Source organism: Triturus cristatus, chromosome 11, assembly GCF_964204655.1.
Source record: "Triturus cristatus chromosome 11, aTriCri1.1, whole genome shotgun sequence".
Classification (NCBI taxonomy): Eukaryota; Metazoa; Chordata; class Amphibia; order Caudata; family Salamandridae; genus Triturus; species Triturus cristatus.
The window spans coordinates 937540636-937558490 of NC_140594.1; the positions used below are offsets into that span (position 1 = coordinate 937540636).

At 40.5% G+C, this 17855-nt stretch overlaps 1 long non-coding RNA gene across 1 annotated transcript in view; it reads left to right on the top strand.

Annotated features, from left to right (window-relative positions):
- The first annotated feature begins 218 nt into the window (after positions 1 to 218).
- The window catches only part of LOC146785701 (uncharacterized), a 54974-nt gene continuing 37337 nt past the window's right edge, over positions 219 to 17855 (top strand). The window contains exons 1-13 of the long non-coding RNA XR_014970765.1: positions 219 to 341; positions 1559 to 1710; positions 2962 to 3083; positions 4335 to 4458; positions 5710 to 5832; positions 7084 to 7206; positions 8458 to 8581; positions 9833 to 9955; positions 11207 to 11327; positions 12579 to 12702; positions 13954 to 14076; positions 15328 to 15448; positions 16700 to 16823. This is a non-coding gene — a long non-coding RNA (uncharacterized LOC146785701). The remainder of the gene's footprint in view (positions 342 to 1558; positions 1711 to 2961; positions 3084 to 4334; positions 4459 to 5709; positions 5833 to 7083; positions 7207 to 8457; positions 8582 to 9832; positions 9956 to 11206; positions 11328 to 12578; positions 12703 to 13953; positions 14077 to 15327; positions 15449 to 16699; positions 16824 to 17855) is intronic.

Sequence of the window (17855 nt, forward strand, 5' to 3'; positions counted from 1 at the left end):
ACGCGCTACAGTTGTTTAGAGAGTTTTAGCAAATGAGGCAAGGGATGCAGAGAAGTATGCGAGGATAAAAAGCTAAAATTGAGATTTGATTTTCTAATGAGCTGTTGATTTACACAATAAAAGACTCCATAGTATTGATCTGTTTACCCTTTATAAAAATCAAGATTTTTTTGTATCGCTTATAGAAAATGTGCTAACAGTGGACTTTTCCATCTGCAGATTATACTGAATGACCACCGGTGGCAGTGTTTCACAACCGAGTTTCTCTGAATTGCCGAGACTGAAGGAAAAAAAAAAATTGAAGTCTTCCGGCATACGGCATCATTTTACCAATTTATATGGTAAGTAAAACTCCCAATCATTCCTTTAGGCATTAAAAAGTTCACAGCATCAGCATGTCCTCACTAGCTTGTAGTGGGAGACTGTGCCTGAATAGAATTTCTGTCAAGCTGAAAGTAATATGGATCACATTGTGTTGGTCATAATAATTCATAAAAGCCCGGCTGTCTCCAACGCTACTAAAGCCTGCTTTAGATCCTGGAACTAGCAATGTTCCATTCGAGCAAATTGCTGCCTTTGAGGCTGAAATGTACTACCTCATTTCAGAACGAGCGTGTTACATTCTCATGGAAGGAAGCTCATTTCACCTCTTCTCCTGCACTCCCTATGTTGGACTCTGATACTCAAGATGGATTGTTAAGGATAATCTGTTTATGTATCTCCATCCGACTTTCAAAAAGGCCCCAGTGCTTTGAGTGGTTCAGAGTCCTTTACCATTCCCCCTCCTACTTGCCTTGTAGTCATGAATACAGATAGTAACCTACTGCATAACTTCTGATCTCATCCTCCTGTGTGGTCAGCTGCCACAAGGACAATTGGTCCAGTGGTGCGCTGACATCATAAAGCTAATCAGATGTTGTCTGACATGAGGGCCACTCTGTTGCCTAGCAAGCTGACATCATAAAGCTAAAGCAAGATGTTGTCGGACATGAGGGCCACTCTGTTGGCTAACAAGCAGTAGGATACATCGATGTTGGTAACTAAATGAGTAGCAGGGTGGACAGGATGTCCAACTGAAAACTAAGATGAAAGAAATTAGGAAAGTTTTTGAGACTTGTCATTTTGTATCAACGTACGTTTGAGGATAAGAGTCATCTTCACCATTTCTGAAGTGGTGGGAATTGGCTAAAATGGAGATGGTCATTATGCTATTCATAGTTTTTATTATTCCCATGAACTGTGGCATAACCCTAACTCTCAAATTATCAGCTGGCTTAATTGCTACTGGTGTACCATATCCTAAAACAAAAGAAGTGAGAATGGTTCACTGCCACTTGGCTGGCAAAAACATCTATTGATCTATGTCCTAATGTACGCGCTACAGTTGTTTAGAGAGTTTTAGCAAATGAGGCAAGGGATGCAGAGAAGTATGCGAGGATAAAAAGCTAAAATTGAGATTTGATTTTCTAATGAGCTGTTGATTTACACAATAAAAGACTCCATAGTATTGATCTGTTTACCCATTATAAAAATCAAGATTTTTTTGTATTGCTTATAGAAAATGTGCCAACAGTGGACTTTTCCATCTGCTGATTATACTGAATGACCACCGGTGGCAGTGTTTCACAACAGTTTCTCTGAATTGCCGAGACTGAAGGAAAAAAAAAAGGAAGTCTTCCGGCATACGGCATCATTTTACCAATTTATATGGTAAGTAAAACTCCCAATCATTCCTTTAGGCATTAAAAAGTTCACAGCATCAGCATGTCCTCACTAGCTTGTAGTGGGAGACTGTGCCTGAATAGAATTTCTGTCAAGCTGAAAGTAATATGGATCACATTGTGTTGGTCATAATAATTCATAAAAGCCCGGCTGTCTCCAACGCTACTAAAGCCTGCTTTAGATCCTGGAACTAGCAATGTTCCATTCGAGCAAATTGCTGCCTTTGAGGCTGAAATGTACTACCTCATTTCAGAACGAGCGTGTTACATTCTCACGGAAGGAAGCTCATTTCACCTCTTCTCCTGCACTCCCTATGTTGGACTCTGATACTCAAGATGGATTGTTAAGGATAATCTGTTTATGTATCTCCATCCGACTTTCAAAAAGGCCCCAGTGCTTTGAGTGGTTCAGAGTCCTTTACCATTCCCCCTCCTACTTGCCTTGTAGTCATGAATACAGATAGTAACCTACTGCATAACTTCTGATCTCATCCTCCTGTGTGGTCAGCTGCCACAAGGACAATTGGTCCAGTGGTGCGCTGACATCATAAAGCTAATCAGATGTTGTCTGACATGAGGGCCACTCTGTTGCCTAGCAAGCTGACATCATAAAGCTAAAGCAAGATGTTGTCGGACATGAGGGCCACTCTGTTGGCTAACAAGCAGTAGGATACATTGATGTTGGTAACTAAATGAGTAGCAGGGTGGACAGGATGTCCAACTGAAAACTAAGATGAAAGAAATTAGGAAAGTTTTTGAGACTTGTCATTTTGTATCAACGTACGTTTGAGGATAAGAGTCATCTTCACCATTTCTGAAGTGGTGGGAATTGGCTAAAATGGAGATGGTCATTATGCTATTCATAGTTTTTATTATTCCCATGAACTGTGGCATAACCCTTACTCTCAACTTATCAGCTGGCTTAATTGCTACTGGTGTACCATATCCTAAAACAAAAGAAGTGAGAATGGTTCACTGCCACTTGGCTGGCAAAAACATCTATTGATCTATGTCCTAATGTACGCGCTACAGTTGTTTAGAGAGTTTTAGCAAATGAGGCAAGGGATGCAGAGAAGTATGCGAGGATAAAAAGCTAAAATTGAGATTTGATTTTCTAATGAGCTGTTGATTTACACAATAAAAGACTCCATAGTATTGATCTGTTTACCCTTTATAAAAATCAAGATTTTTTTGTATCGCTTATAGAAAATGTGCTAACAGTGGACTTTTCCATCTGCAGATTATACTGAATGACCACCGGTGGCAGTGTTTCACAACCGAGTTTCTCTGAATTGCCGAGACTGAAGGAAAAAAAAAAATTGAAGTCTTCCGGCATACGGCATCATTTTACCAATTTATATGGTAAGTAAAACTCCCAATCATTCCTTTAGGCATTAAAAAGTTCACAGCATCAGCATGTCCTCACTAGCTTGTAGTGGGAGACTGTGCCTGAATAGAATTTCTGTCAAGCTGAAAGTAATATGGATCACATTGTGTTGGTCATAATAATTCATAAAAGCCCGGCTGTCTCCAACGCTACTAAAGCCTGCTTTAGATCCTGGAACTAGCAATGTTCCATTCGAGCAAATTGCTGCCTTTGAGGCTGAAATGTACTACCTCATTTCAGAACGAGCGTGTTACATTCTCACGGAAGGAAGCTCATTTCACCTCTTCTCCTGCACTCCGTATGTTGGACTCTGATACTCAAGATGGATTGTTAAGGATAATCTGTTTATGTATCTCCATCCGACTTTCAAAAAGGCCCCAGTGCTTTGAGTGGTTCAGAGTCCTTTACCATTCCCCCTCCTACTTGCCTTGTAGTCATGAATACAGATAGTAACCTACTGCATAACTTCTGATGTCATCCTCCTGTGTGGTCAGCTGCCACAAGGACAATTGGTCCAGTGGTGCGCTGACATCATAAAGCTAATCAGATGTTGTCTGACATGAGGGCCACTCTGTTGCCTAGCAAGCTGACATCATAAAGCTAAAGCAAGATGTTGTCGGACATGAGGGCCACTCTGTTGGCTAACAAGCAGTAGGATACATTGATGTTGGTAACTAAATGAGTAGCAGGGTGGACAGGATGTCCAACTGAAAACTAAGATGAAAGAAATTAGGAAAGTTTTTGAGACTTGTCATTTTGTATCAACGTACGTTTGAGGATAAGAGTCATCTTCACCATTTCTGAAGTGGTGGGAATTGGCTAAAATGGAGATGGTCATTATGCTATTCATAGTTTTTATTATTCCCATGAACTGTGGCATAACCCTTACTCTCAACTTATCAGCTGGCTTAATTGCTACTGGTGTACCATATCCTAAAACAAAAGAAGTGAGAATGGTTCACTGCCACTTGGCTGGCAAAAACATCTATTGATCTATGTCCTAATGTACGCGCTACAGTTGTTTAGAGAGTTTTAGCAAATGAGGCAAGGGATGCAGAGAAGTATGCGAGGATAAAAAGCTAAAATTGAGATTTGATTTTCTAATGAGCTGTTGATTTACACAATAAAAGACTCCATAGTATTGATCTGTTTACCCTTTATAAAAATCAAGATTTTTTTGTATCGCTTATAGAAAATGTGCTAACAGTGGACTTTTCCATCTGCAGATTATACTGAATGACCACCGGTGGCAGTGTTTCACAACCGAGTTTCTCTGAATTGCCGAGACTGAAGGAAAAAAAAAAAAAAGGAAGTCTTCCGGCATACGGCATCATTTTACCAATTTATATGGTAAGTAAAACTCCCAATCATTCCTTTAGGCATTAAAAAGTTCACAGCATCAGCATGTCCTCACTAGCTTGTAGTGGGAGACTGTGCCTGAATAGAATTTCTGTCAAGCTGAAAGTAATATGGATCACATTGTGTTGGTCATAATAATTCATAAAAGCCCGGCTGTCTCCAACGCTACTAAAGCCTGCTTTAGATCCTGGAACTAGCAATGTTCCATTCGAGCAAATTGCTGCCTTTGAGGCTGAAATGTACTACCTCATTTCAGAACGAGCGTGTTACATTCTCACGGAAGGAAGCTCATTTCACCTCTTCTCCTGCACTCCCTATGTTGGACTCTGATACTCAAGATGGATTGTTAAGGATAATCTGTTTATGTATCGCCATCCGACTTTCAAAAAGGCCCCAGTGCTTTGAGTGGTTCAGAGTCCTTTACCATTCCCCCTCCTACTTGCCTTGTAGTCATGAATACAGATAGTAACCTACTGCATAACTTCTGATCTCATCCTCCTGTGTGGTCAGCTGCCACAAGGACAATTGGTCCAGTGGTGCGCTGACATCATAAAGCTAATCAGATGTTGTCTGACATGAGGGCCACTCTGTTGCCTAGCAAGCTGACATCATAAAGCTAAAGCAAGATGTTGTCGGACATGAGGGCCACTCTGTTGGCTAACAAGCAGTCGGATACATTGATGTTGGTAACTAAATGAGTAGCAGGGTGGACAGGATGTCCAACTGAAAACTAAGATGAAAGAAATTAGGAAAGTTTTTGAGACTTCTCGTTTTGTATCAACGTACGTTTGAGGATAAGAGTCATCTTCACCATTTCTGAAGTGGTGGGAATTGGCTAAAATGGAGATGGTCATTATGCTATTCATAGTTTTTATTATTCCCATGAACTGTGGCATAACCCTTACTCTCAACTTATCAGCTGGCTTAATTGCTACTGGTGTACCATATCCTAAAACAAAAGAAGTGAGAATGGTTCACTGCCACTTGGCTGGCAAAAACATCTATTGATCTATGTCCTAATGTACGCGCTACAGTTGTTTAGAGAGTTTTAGCAAATGAGGCAAGGGATGCAGAGAAGTATGCGAGGATAAAAAGCTAAAATTGAGATTTGATTTTCTAATGAGCTGTTGATTTACACAATAAAAGACTCCATAGTATTGATCTGTTTACCCTTTATAAAAATCAAGATTTTTTTGTATCGCTTATAGAAAATGTGCTAACAGTGGACTTTTCCATCTGCAGATTATACTGAATGACCACCGGTGGCAGTGTTTCACAACCGAGTTTCTCTGAATTGCCGAGACTGAAGGAAAAAAAAAAAAAGGAAGTCTTCCGGCATACGGCATCATTTTACCAATTTATATGGTAAGTAAAACTCCCAATCATTCCTTTAGGCATTAAAAAGTTCACAGCATCAGCATGTCCTCACTAGCTTGTAGTGGGAGACTGTGCCTGAATAGAATTTCTGTCAAGCTGAAAGTAATATGGATCACATTGTGTTGGTCATAATAATTCATAAAAGCCCGGCTGTCTCCAACGCTACTAAAGCCTGCTTTAGATCCTGGAACTAGCAATGTTCCATTCGAGCAAATTGCTGCCTTTGAGGCTGAAATGTACTACCTCATTTCAGAACGAGCGTGTTACATTCTCACGGAAGGAAGCTCATTTCACCTCTTCTCCTGCACTCCCTATGTTGGACTCTGATACTCAAGATGGATTGTTAAGGATAATCTGTTTATGTATCTCCATCCGACTTTCAAAAAGGCCCCAGTGCTTTGAGTGGTTCAGAGTCCTTTACCATTCCCCCTCCTACTTGCCTTGTAGTCATGAATACAGATAGTAACCTACTGCATAACTTCTGATCTCATCCTCCTGTGTGGTCAGCTGCCACAAGGACAATTGGTCCAGTGGTGCGCTGACATCATAAAGCTAATCAGATGTTGTCTGACATGAGGGCCACTCTGTTGCCTAGCAAGCTGACATCATAAAGCTAAAGCAAGATGTTGTCGGACATGAGGGCCACTCTGTTGGCTAACAAGCAGTAGGATACATTGATGTTGGTAACTAAATGAGTAGCAGGGTGGACAGGATGTCCAACTGAAAACTAAGATGAAAGAAATTAGGAAAGTTTTTGAGACTTGTCATTTTGTATCAACGTACGTTTGAGGATAAGAGTCATCTTCACCATTTCTGAAGTGGTGGGAATTGGCTAAAATGGAGATGGTCATTATGCTATTCATAGTTTTTATTATTCCCATGAACTGTGGCATAACCCTTACTCTCAACTTATCAGCTGGCTTAATTGCTACTGGTGTACCATATCCTAAAACAAAAGAAGTGAGAATGGTTCACTGCCACTTGGCTGGCAAAAACATCTATTGATCTATGTCCTAATGTACGCGCTACAGTTGTTTAGAGAGTTTTAGCAAATGAGGCAAGGGATGCAGAGAAGTATGCGAGGATAAAAAGCTAAAATTGAGATTTGATTTTCTAATGAGCTGTTGATTTACACAATAAAAGACTCCATAGTATTGATCTGTTTACCCTTTATAAAAATCAAGATTTTTTTGTATCGCTTATAGAAAATGTGCTAACAGTGGACTTTTCCATCTGCAGATTATACTGAATGACCACCGGTGGCAGTGTTTCACAACCGAGTTTCTCTGAATTGCCGAGACTGAAGGAAAAAAAAAAAAAGGAAGTCTTCCGGCATACGGCATCATTTTACCAATTTATATGGTAAGTAAAACTCCCAATCATTCCTTTAGGCATTAAAAAATTCACAGCATCAGCATGTCCTCACTAGCTTGTAGTGGGAGACTGTGCCTGAATAGAATTTCTGTCAAGCTGAAAGTAATATGGATCACATTGTGTTGGTCATAATAATTCATAAAAGCCCGGCTGTCTCCAACGCTACTAAAGCCTGCTTTAGATCCTGGAACTAGCAATGTTCCATTCGAGCAAATTGCTGCCTTTGAGGCTGAAATGTACTACCTCATTTCAGAACGAGCGTGTTACATTCTCACGGAAGGAAGCTCATTTCACCTCTTCTCCTGCACTCCGTATGTTGGACTCTGATACTCAAGATGGATTGTTAAGGATAATCTGTTTATGTATCTCCATCCGACTTTCAAAAAGGCCCCAGTGCTTTGAGTGGTTCAGAGTCCTTTACCATTCCCCCTCCTACTTGCCTTGTAGTCATGAATACAGATAGTAACCTACTGCATAACTTCTGATGTCATCCTCCTGTGTGGTCAGCTGCCACAAGGACAATTGGTCCAGTGGTGCGCTGACATCATAAAGCTAATCAGATGTTGTCTGACATGAGGGCCACTCTGTTGCCTAGCAAGCTGACATCATAAAGCTAAAGCAAGATGTTGTCGGACATGAGGGCCACTCTGTTGGCTAACAAGCAGTAGGATACATTGATGTTGGTAACTAAATGAGTAGCAGGGTGGACAGGATGTCCAACTGAAAACTAAGATGAAAGAAATTAGGAAAGTTTTTGAGACTTGTCATTTTGTATCAACGTACGTTTGAGGATAAGAGTCATCTTCACCATTTCTGAAGTGGTGGGAATTGGCTAAAATGGAGATGGTCATTATGCTATTCATAGTTTTTATTATTCCCATGAACTGTGGCATAACCCTTACTCTCAACTTATCAGCTGGCTTAATTGCTACTGGTGTACCATATCCTAAAACAAAAGAAGTGAGAATGGTTCACTGCCACTTGGCTGGCAAAAACATCTATTGATCTATGTCCTAATGTACGCGCTACAGTTGTTTAGAGAGTTTTAGCAAATGAGGCAAGGGATGCAGAGAAGTATGCGAGGATAAAAAGCTAAAATTGAGATTTGATTTTCTAATGAGCTGTTGATTTACACAATAAAAGACTCCATAGTATTGATCTGTTTACCCTTTATAAAAATCAAGATTTTTTTGTATCGCTTATAGAAAATGTGCTAACAGTGGACTTTTCCATCTGCAGATTATACTGAATGACCACCGGTGGCAGTGTTTCACAACCGAGTTTCTCTGAATTGCCGAGACTGAAGGAAAAAAAAAAAAAAGGAAGTCTTCCGGCATACGGCATCATTTTACCAATTTATATGGTAAGTAAAACTCCCAATCATTCCTTTAGGCATTAAAAAGTTCACAGCATCAGCATGTCCTCACTAGCTTGTAGTGGGAGACTGTGCCTGAATAGAATTTCTGTCAAGCTGAAAGTAATATGGATCACATTGTGTTGGTCATAATAATTCATAAAAGCCCGGCTGTCTCCAACGCTACTAAAGCCTGCTTTAGATCCTGGAACTAGCAATGTTCCATTCGAGCAAATTGCTGCCTTTGAGGCTGAAATGTACTACCTCATTTCAGAACGAGCGTGTTACATTCTCACGGAAGGAAGCTCATTTCACCTCTTCTCCTGCACTCCCTATGTTGGACTCTGATACTCAAGATGGATTGTTAAGGATAATCTGTTTATGTATCGCCATCCGACTTTCAAAAAGGCCCCAGTGCTTTGAGTGGTTCAGAGTCCTTTACCATTCCCCCTCCTACTTGCCTTGTAGTCATGAATACAGATAGTAACCTACTGCATAACTTCTGATCTCATCCTCCTGTGTGGTCAGCTGCCACAAGGACAATTGGTCCAGTGGTGCGCTGACATCATAAAGCTAATCAGATGTTGTCTGACATGAGGGCCACTCTGTTGCCTAGCAAGCTGACATCATAAAGCTAAAGCAAGATGTTGTCGGACATGAGGGCCACTCTGTTGGCTAACAAGCAGTCGGATACATTGATGTTGGTAACTAAATGAGTAGCAGGGTGGACAGGATGTCCAACTGAAAACTAAGATGAAAGAAATTAGGAAAGTTTTTGAGACTTCTCGTTTTGTATCAACGTACGTTTGAGGATAAGAGTCATCTTCACCATTTCTGAAGTGGTGGGAATTGGCTAAAATGGAGATGGTCATTATGCTATTCATAGTTTTTATTATTCCCATGAACTGTGGCATAACCCTTACTCTCAACTTATCAGCTGGCTTAATTGCTACTGGTGTACCATATCCTAAAACAAAAGAAGTGAGAATGGTTCACTGCCACTTGGCTGGCAAAAACATCTATTGATCTATGTCCTAATGTACGCGCTACAGTTGTTTAGAGAGTTTTAGCAAATGAGGCAAGGGATGCAGAGAAGTATGCGAGGATAAAAAGCTAAAATTGAGATTTGATTTTCTAATGAGCTGTTGATTTACACAATAAAAGACTCCATAGTATTGATCTGTTTACCCTTTATAAAAATCAAGATTTTTTTGTATCGCTTATAGAAAATGTGCTAACAGTGGACTTTTCCATCTGCAGATTATACTGAATGACCACCGGTGGCAGTGTTTCACAACCGAGTTTCTCTGAATTGCCGAGACTGAAGGAAAAAAAAAAAAAGGAAGTCTTCCGGCATACGGCATCATTTTACCAATTTATATGGTAAGTAAAACTCCCAATCATTCCTTTAGGCATTAAAAAGTTCACAGCATCAGCATGTCCTCACTAGCTTGTAGTGGGAGACTGTGCCTGAATAGAATTTCTGTCAAGCTGAAAGTAATATGGATCACATTGTGTTGGTCATAATAATTCATAAAAGCCCGGCTGTCTCCAACGCTACTAAAGCCTGCTTTAGATCCTGGAACTAGCAATGTTCCATTCGAGCAAATTGCTGCCTTTGAGGCTGAAATGTACTACCTCATTTCAGAACGAGCGTGTTACATTCTCACGGAAGGAAGCTCATTTCACCTCTTCTCCTGCACTCCCTATGTTGGACTCTGATACTCAAGATGGATTGTTAAGGATAATCTGTTTATGTATCTCCATCCGACTTTCAAAAAGGCCCCAGTGCTTTGAGTGGTTCAGAGTCCTTTACCATTCCCCCTCCTACTTGCCTTGTAGTCATGAATACAGATAGTAACCTACTGCATAACTTCTGATCTCATCCTCCTGTGTGGTCAGCTGCCACAAGGACAATTGGTCCAGTGGTGCGCTGACATCATAAAGCTAATCAGATGTTGTCTGACATGAGGGCCACTCTGTTGCCTAGCAAGCTGACATCATAAAGCTAAAGCAAGATGTTGTCGGACATGAGGGCCACTCTGTTGGCTAACAAGCAGTAGGATACATTGATGTTGGTAACTAAATGAGTAGCAGGGTGGACAGGATGTCCAACTGAAAACTAAGATGAAAGAAATTAGGAAAGTTTTTGAGACTTGTCATTTTGTATCAACGTACGTTTGAGGATAAGAGTCATCTTCACCATTTCTGAAGTGGTGGGAATTGGCTAAAATGGAGATGGTCATTATGCTATTCATAGTTTTTATTATTCCCATGAACTGTGGCATAACCCTTACTCTCAACTTATCAGCTGGCTTAATTGCTACTGGTGTACCATATCCTAAAACAAAAGAAGTGAGAATGGTTCACTGCCACTTGGCTGGCAAAAACATCTATTGATCTATGTCCTAATGTACGCGCTACAGTTGTTTAGAGAGTTTTAGCAAATGAGGCAAGGGATGCAGAGAAGTATGCGAGGATAAAAAGCTAAAATTGAGATTTGATTTTCTAATGAGCTGTTGATTTACACAATAAAAGACTCCATAGTATTGATCTGTTTACCCTTTATAAAAATCAAGATTTTTTTGTATCGCTTATAGAAAATGTGCTAACAGTGGACTTTTCCATCTGCAGATTATACTGAATGACCACCGGTGGCAGTGTTTCACAACCGAGTTTCTCTGAATTGCCGAGACTGAAGGAAAAAAAAAATTGAAGTCTTCCGGCATACGGCATCATTTTACCAATTTATATGGTAAGTAAAACTCCCAATCATTCCTTTAGGCATTAAAAAGTTCACAGCATCAGCATGTCCTCACTAGCTTGTAGTGGGAGACTGTGCCTGAATAGAATTTCTGTCAAGCTGAAAGTAATATGGATCACATTGTGTTGGTCATAATAATTCATAAAAGCCCGGCTGTCTCCAACGCTACTAAAGCCTGCTTTAGATCCTGGAACTAGCAATGTTCCATTCGAGCAAATTGCTGCCTTTGAGGCTGAAATGTACTACCTCATTTCAGAACGAGCGTGTTACATTCTCATGGAAGGAAGCTCATTTCACCTCTTCTCCTGCACTCCCTATGTTGGACTCTGATACTCAAGATGGATTGTTAAGGATAATCTGTTTATGTATCTCCATCCGACTTTCAAAAAGGCCCCAGTGCTTTGAGTGGTTCAGAGTCCTTTACCATTCCCCCTCCTACTTGCCTTGTAGTCATGAATACAGATAGTAACCTACTGCATAACTTCTGATGTCATCCTCCTGTGTGGTCAGCTGCCACAAGGACAATTGGTCCAGTGGTGCGCTGACATCATAAAGCTAATCAGATGTTGTCTGACATGAGGGCCACTCTGTTGCCTAGCAAGCTGACATCATAAAGCTAAAGCAAGATGTTGTCGGACATGAGGGCCACTCTGTTGGCTAACAAGCAGTAGGATACATTGATGTTGGTAACTAAATGAGTAGCAGGGTGGACAGGATGTCCAACTGAAAACTAAGATGAAAGAAATTAGGAAAGTTTTTGAGACTTGTCATTTTGTATCAACGTACGTTTGAGGATAAGAGTCATCTTCACCATTTCTGAAGTGGTGGGAATTGGCTAAAATGGAGATGGTCATTATGCTATTCATAGTTTTTATTATTCCCATGAACTGTGGCATAACCCTTACTCTCAACTTATCAGCTGGCTTAATTGCTACTGGTGTACCATATCCTAAAACAAAAGAAGTGAGAATGGTTCACTGCCACTTGGCTGGCAAAAACATCTATTGATCTATGTCCTAATGTACGCGCTACAGTTGTTTAGAGAGTTTTAGCAAATGAGGCAAGGGATGCAGAGAAGTATGCGAGGATAAAAAGCTAAAATTGAGATTTGATTTTCTAATGAGCTGTTGATTTACACAATAAAAGACTCCATAGTATTGATCTGTTTACCCTTTATAAAAATCAAGATTTTTTTGTATCGCTTATAGAAAATGTGCTAACAGTGGACTTTTCCATCCGCAGATTATACTGAATGACCACCGGTGGCAGTGTTTCACAACCGAGTTTCTCTGAATTGCCGAGACTGAAGGAAAAAAAAAAAAAAGGAAGTCTTCCGGCATACGGCATCATTTTACCAATTTATATGGTAAGTAAAACTCCCAATCATTCCTTTAGGCATTAAAAAGTTCACAGCATCAGCATGTCCTCACTAGCTTGTAGTGGGAGACTGTGCCTGAATAGAATTTCTGTCAAGCTGAAAGTAATATGGATCACATTGTGTTGGTCATAATAATTCATAAAAGCCCGGCTGTCTCCAACGCTACTAAAGCCTGCTTTAGATCCTGGAACTAGCAATGTTCCATTCGAGCAAATTGCTGCCTTTGAGGCTGAAATGTACTACCTCATTTCAGAACGAGCGTGTTACATTCTCACGGAAGGAAGCTCATTTCACCTCTTCTCCTGCACTCCCTATGTTGGACTCTGATACTCAAGATGGATTGTTAAGGATAATCTGTTTATGTATCGCCATCCGACTTTCAAAAAGGCCCCAGTGCTTTGAGTGGTTCAGAGTCCTTTACCATTCCCCCTCCTACTTGCCTTGTAGTCATGAATACAGATAGTAACCTACTGCATAACTTCTGATCTCATCCTCCTGTGTGGTCAGCTGCCACAAGGACAATTGGTCCAGTGGTGCGCTGACATCATAAAGCTAATCAGATGTTGTCTGACATGAGGGCCACTCTGTTGCCTAGCAAGCTGACATCATAAAGCTAAAGCAAGATGTTGTCGGACATGAGGGCCACTCTGTTGGCTAACAAGCAGTCGGATACATTGATGTTGGTAACTAAATGAGTAGCAGGGTGGACAGGATGTCCAACTGAAAACTAAGATGAAAGAAATTAGGAAAGTTTTTGAGACTTCTCGTTTTGTATCAACGTACGTTTGAGGATAAGAGTCATCTTCACCATTTCTGAAGTGGTGGGAATTGGCTAAAATGGAGATGGTCATTATGCTATTCATAGTTTTTATTATTCCCATGAACTGTGGCATAACCCTTACTCTCAACTTATCAGCTGGCTTAATTGCTACTGGTGTACCATATCCTAAAACAAAAGAAGTGAGAATGGTTCACTGCCACTTGGCTGGCAAAAACATCTATTGATCTATGTCCTAATGTACGCGCTACAGTTGTTTAGAGAGTTTTAGCAAATGAGGCAAGGGATGCAGAGAAGTATGCGAGGATAAAAAGCTAAAATTGAGATTTGATTTTCTAATGAGCTGTTGATTTACACAATAAAAGACTCCATAGTATTGATCTGTTTACCCTTTATAAAAATCAAGATTTTTTTGTATCGCTTATAGAAAATGTGCTAACAGTGGACTTTTCCATCTGCAGATTATACTGAATGACCACCGGTGGCAGTGTTTCACAACCGAGTTTCTCTGAATTGCCGAGACTGAAGGAAAAAAAAAAAAAGGAAGTCTTCCGGCATACGGCATCATTTTACCAATTTATATGGTAAGTAAAACTCCCAATCATTCCTTTAGGCATTAAAAAGTTCACAGCATCAGCATGTCCTCACTAGCTTGTAGTGGGAGACTGTGCCTGAATAGAATTTCTGTCAAGCTGAAAGTAATATGGATCACATTGTGTTGGTCATAATAATTCATAAAAGCCCGGCTGTCTCCAACGCTACTAAAGCCTGCTTTAGATCCTGGAACTAGCAATGTTCCATTCGAGCAAATTGCTGCCTTTGAGGCTGAAATGTACTACCTCATTTCAGAACGAGCGTGTTACATTCTCACGGAAGGAAGCTCATTTCACCTCTTCTCCTGCACTCCCTATGTTGGACTCTGATACTCAAGATGGATTGTTAAGGATAATCTGTTTATGTATCTCCATCCGACTTTCAAAAAGGCCCCAGTGCTTTGAGTGGTTCAGAGTCCTTTACCATTCCCCCTCCTACTTGCCTTGTAGTCATGAATACAGATAGTAACCTACTGCATAACTTCTGATCTCATCCTCCTGTGTGGTCAGCTGCCACAAGGACAATTGGTCCAGTGGTGCGCTGACATCATAAAGCTAATCAGATGTTGTCTGACATGAGGGCCACTCTGTTGCCTAGCAAGCTGACATCATAAAGCTAAAGCAAGATGTTGTCGGACATGAGGGCCACTCTGTTGGCTAACAAGCAGTAGGATACATTGATGTTGGTAACTAAATGAGTAGCAGGGTGGACAGGATGTCCAACTGAAAACTAAGATGAAAGAAATTAGGAAAGTTTTTGAGACTTGTCATTTTGTATCAACGTACGTTTGAGGATAAGAGTCATCTTCACCATTTCTGAAGTGGTGGGAATTGGCTAAAATGGAGATGGTCATTATGCTATTCATAGTTTTTATTATTCCCATGAACTGTGGCATAACCCTTACTCTCAACTTATCAGCTGGCTTAATTGCTACTGGTGTACCATATCCTAAAACAAAAGAAGTGAGAATGGTTCACTGCCACTTGGCTGGCAAAAACATCTATTGATCTATGTCCTAATGTACGCGCTACAGTTGTTTAGAGAGTTTTAGCAAATGAGGCAAGGGATGCAGAGAAGTATGCGAGGATAAAAAGCTAAAATTGAGATTTGATTTTCTAATGAGCTGTTGATTTACACAATAAAAGACTCCATAGTATTGATCTGTTTACCCTTTATAAAAATCAAGATTTTTTTGTATCGCTTATAGAAAATGTGCTAACAGTGGACTTTTCCATCTGCAGATTATACTGAATGACCACCGGTGGCAGTGTTTCACAACCGAGTTTCTCTGAATTGCCGAGACTGAAGGAAAAAAAAAATTGAAGTCTTCCGGCATACGGCATCATTTTACCAATTTATATGGTAAGTAAAACTCCCAATCATTCCTTTAGGCATTAAAAAGTTCACAGCATCAGCATGTCCTCACTAGCTTGTAGTGGGAGACTGTGCCTGAATAGAATTTCTGTCAAGCTGAAAGTAATATGGATCACATTGTGTTGGTCATAATAATTCATAAAAGCCCGGCTGTCTCCAACGCTACTAAAGCCTGCTTTAGATCCTGGAACTAGCAATGTTCCATTCGAGCAAATTGCTGCCTTTGAGGCTGAAATGTACTACCTCATTTCAGAACGAGCGTGTTACATTCTCATGGAAGGAAGCTCATTTCACCTCTTCTCCTGCACTCCCTATGTTGGACTCTGATACTCAAGATGGATTGTTAAGGATAATCTGTTTATGTATCTCCATCCGACTTTCAAAAAGGCCCCAGTGCTTTGAGTGGTTCAGAGTCCTTTACCATTCCCCCTCCTACTTGCCTTGTAGTCATGAATACAGATAGTAACCTACTGCATAACTTCTGATGTCATCCTCCTGTGTGGTCAGCTGCCACAAGGACAATTGGTCCAGTGGTGCGCTGACATCATAAAGCTAATCAGATGTTGTCTGACATGAGGGCCACTCTGTTGCCTAGCAAGCTGACATCATAAAGCTAAAGCAAGATGTTGTCGGACATGAGGGCCACTCTGTTGGCTAACAAGCAGTAGGATACATTGATGTTGGTAACTAAATGAGTAGCAGGGTGGACAGGATGTCCAACTGAAAACTAAGATGAAAGAAATTAGGAAAGTTTTTGAGACTTGTCATTTTGTATCAACGTACGTTTGAGGATAAGAGTCATCTTCACCATTTCTGAAGTGGTGGGAATTGGCTAAAATGGAGATGGTCATTATGCTATTCATAGTTTTTATTATTCCCATGAACTGTGGCATAACCCTTACTCTCAACTTATCAGCTGGCTTAATTGCTACTGGTGTACCATATCCTAAAACAAAAGAAGTGAGAATGGTTCACTGCCACTTGGCTGGCAAAAACATCTATTGATCTATGTCCTAATGTACGCGCTACAGTTGTTTAGAGAGTTTTAGCAAATGAGGCAAGGGATGCAGAGAAGTATGCGAGGATAAAAAGCTAAAATTGAGATTTGATTTTCTAATGAGCTGTTGATTTACACAATAAAAGACTCCATAGTATTGATCTGTTTACCCTTTATAAAAATCAAGATTTTTTTGTATCGCTTATAGAAAATGTGCTAACAGTGGACTTTTCCATCCGCAGATTATACTGAATGACCACCGGTGGCAGTGTTTCACAACCGAGTTTCTCTGAATTGCCGAGACTGAAGGAAAAAAAAAAAAAAGGAAGTCTTCCGGCATACGGCATCATTTTACCAATTTATATGGTAAGTAAAACTCCCAATCATTCCTTTAGGCATTAAAAAGTTCACAGCATCAGCATGTCCTCACTAGCTTGTAGTGGGAGACTGTGCCTGAATAGAATTTCTGTCAAGCTGAAAGTAATATGGATCACATTGTGTTGGTCATAATAATTCATAAAAGCCCGGCTGTCTCCAACGCTACTAAAGCCTGCTTTAGATCCTGGAACTAGCAATGTTCCATTCGAGCAAATTGCTGCCTTTGAGGCTGAAATGTACTACCTCATTTCAGAACGAGCGTGTTACATTCTCACGGAAGGAAGCTCATTTCACCTCTTCTCCTGCACTCCCTATGTTGGACTCTGATACTCAAGATGGATTGTTAAGGATAATCTGTTTATGTATCGCCATCCGACTTTCAAAAAGGCCCCAGTGCTTTGAGTGGTTCAGAGTCCTTTACCATTCCCCCTCCTACTTGCCTTGTAGTCATGAATACAGATAGTAACCTACTGCATAACTTCTGATCTCATCCTCCTGTGTGGTCAGCTGCCACAAGGACAATTGGTCCAGTGGTGCGCTGACATCATAAAGCTAATCAGATGTTGTCTGACATGAGGGCCACTCTGTTGCCTAGCAAGCTGACATCATAAAGCTAAAGCAAGATGTTGTCGGACATGAGGGCCACTCTGTTGGCTAACAAGCAGTCGGATACATTGATGTTGGTAACTAAATGAGTAGCAGGGTGGACAGGATGTCCAACTGAAAACTAAGATGAAAGAAATTAGGAAAGTTTTTGAGACTTCTCGTTTTGTATCAACGTACGTTTGAGGATAAGAGTCATCTTCACCATTTCTGAAGTGGTGGGAATTGGCTAAAATGGAGATGGTCATTATGCTATTCATAGTTTTTATTATTCCCATGAACTGTGGCATAACCCTTACTCTCAACTTATCAGCTGGCTTAATTGCTACTGGTGTACCATATCCTAAAACAAAAGAAGTGAGAATGGTTCACTGCCACTTGGCTGGCAAAAACATCTATTGATCTATGTCCTAATGT